The sequence below is a fragment of the Bos indicus x Bos taurus genome, chromosome 26, assembly GCF_003369695.1.
Source record: "Bos indicus x Bos taurus breed Angus x Brahman F1 hybrid chromosome 26, Bos_hybrid_MaternalHap_v2.0, whole genome shotgun sequence".
NCBI lineage: Eukaryota > Metazoa > Chordata > Mammalia > Artiodactyla > Bovidae > Bos > Bos indicus x Bos taurus.
In genome coordinates, this window is record NC_040101.1 from 44,570,567 (window position 1) to 44,573,237 (window position 2,671).

A 2,671-nucleotide genomic window follows, 5' to 3' on the forward strand; every position below is an offset into this window, starting at 1 on the left:
GGTCCTGCTGTTCCACAGGACAAGTATAGGAGTTAGGATTACCCCTGGCCCCTCTGCAGTGGCTCCTACAGAGTGAAGTCATCAGAGATGTGGTGGGATGAGTGTGAGTCTCTATGCTCAAAAAGGTGACAAGCAGAAGGATAACACATGGCTCTTTCCCCTTTGTTCTCTGTCCTGGAGAATGTACACCAGCTGCCTCAGCTGGAACCTATTAGTCCAGGAAGTTAGACTGTCCCTAGAAATTCCCTGTGGATCCATATAGATTGTCTGTGGCTAGTTTTTACCCTTTCCTTTTTAAAATTCTTTATTTCAATTATAGTTGAAAACTTATTTTGGGGCGATGATTTAGTATATCCCAATATCATATCTATTAATGTCCCTGCTTTCCCTTTAGTGTCCAATGACATTGACTTTCAATATTTTGTCATTACTTTGGTCAATTTTTTTTCAGTTATTTAAAATAATTTTAATCTAAATTTTGAATTTTTCATTAATCAGTCCTTTTTTCTGTGACTGAATTTTCTATATTTATTTTAAAATCTCATTTGTTTTATTAATTTTTTTGTCAATCACCTATGGTGTCAGATCATTTATCCCTTCTATATCTTATCAGAAATATGATAAGATACTTTAGACATGTAGGACCAATCCACCTTTTTTTTCCTTCTGTTTTCCTCCCAAATCTGTTCCTATTCAGTAATGCACACATTTTATATTATATAAAATTTGAGTTTTATCCAAAGGACTTATGAGCCAGTATTTCTTCCCCCTCTTAAAAAACCTCAAATGCAACTTAATTTTTCATGTTCTGTGCATTGTTATATGGAGATCTGACATTATAAGTATTGGTATTCTTCTTTTTAAAAATTTAATGCTTATTTTATATTGGGATATAGTTGATTTATAATATCGTGTGTTGCCTCAGGTGTACAGTAAAGTGATTCAGTTATACAAATATTAAAATATGGAGCACTTCATGAATTTACATGTCATACTTATGCAGGGGCCATGCTAATCTTTTCTGTATCATTCCAATTCTAGTATCTGTGCTGCTGAAGCAAGCACTGGTATTCTTTAAAATTTATTAATTCTTATTGGTATTACTGGATACTTTGAAATATTCCTTAGAAATTCCCCCCAGCCTCTTCGGGTGGTATTTTCGATTCCCAGTTGGATCAAATGTATTGTACAGTTGTCTCTGTGGGCTGTTACTTCTTGGATCCGTGCTTCAGAGAACAGCACACTTCAGTATTGGCCTATTGATCCACTGACAGTGTCAATCACTCTCCAAATACTTATTTTTCCCAAATATAAGATTTTCTAGAATTTAGGAGTGATTCCTCCTTATTAATCTAATCATTTATTCATTCAACAAATATTTGTTGAGGGACTTTTGTATGTAGGTTCTGTAGGAAAGAGCTCTTCTCTTAAATATTAGATACAGTCTTTATGGATGTGCTCTCTATGCCACTGACTTTCCAGTGGAGGCATTTCTTTGTTCTCTCTTCCTCTTCTGTGCACACTTAAAGAGGTGCTACAGGGAAACAGAGCTTCTACTTTTCTTCCAATTTCATACCACATTCTTTTATTGAATGTTCTTTGTAATGGATCTGAGTCCTGACTGTGTAATAAGAGTCTTGGTTTCCTAGCTTTCCTTCTGAATTATTATTACCTCCATCTACTTAGGAAGTCATCCTCTCTGATAAACCAAAATGTTGAGAGGTCCACCCCACCTCTTCCAGCAATGTGGCCACATAGCTGGTATTTGCCACAGAAGGAAGACAAATGTAACACATTCCCTTAAACTGTTTGGAAATAAGCCCCTTGGTTTCTATATATATATTTCTTTTCTTGGTTAGTGTTGAATCTCAAATAGAATTAGCAAGCTTTGTCACTCCCCTTGATAGCTTTTCCTTAGATGACCCTCTAAGTGAACAATTCTCACCTATTTGGTTCAGGCTTTGATCTTCTGGAGTTATAAGAGTTTGCTTTATGTATAAACCACTCCCTTCTCCCACTATCATGAACTGTTTTCCTCCACAAGGCAATGCACAGTTGGTTGGCAACTGCCAGCAAATAACACCAATTGCCACCAAACTTCTAGCTCCTCAGAGTAACCACTAGATTACAAGAAAATTGCTCACCTTTTCCAACCCACTAGCTTTTGCTGCAAAGACAGTCTACACTGGTCCATTACTAGATTCATTGTTTTAAAATGGCAGCCCATAGAATGAAGAGTTCATTCTATACTGTGGATGGTTGAGATCAGGTAATTTCAGTATATTAGAGACAGAGTTTAAGGAAAATTAGGAAAACGGCTAATACCTTAGTACTTGTTATCAATCTTCTTAAATTTTACCTTGGGAAATTTTTTCTAAAACAAATTTCTGTTGCTTAAATGGACATATGATTCACTTTACAGAAACACTGTGCATTAAGAACTCAATAATAATTCATTGATAGTTTCTTTGAATAAACATTCAACATGTAATATCGTTGAGAGATTTTGTCAAAACATACCAAGTTCAAACTATTTTTGGAGAATCAAAATCACCAGCAGGCACTGATAACTAATGAAAGAAGGTATAATAACGTTCCTTGCCTGAAGGAGTCAGAAATCTCAGATTGTTTTGTAAACGTGCCTCCCTTTCTCCGGAGAAGGCAATGGCAC

General features: G+C 35.7%; 1 non-coding gene across 1 annotated transcript; it reads right to left on the bottom strand.

Annotated features, from left to right (window-relative positions):
- Nucleotides 1-958: 958 nt before the first annotated feature.
- On the bottom strand, nucleotides 959-1,065 carry LOC113884713. Its single transcript, XR_003508987.1, has one exon. It is a non-coding gene; the product is annotated as a U6 spliceosomal RNA (small nuclear RNA).
- Between the last annotated feature and the right edge of the window lie 1,606 nt (nucleotides 1,066-2,671).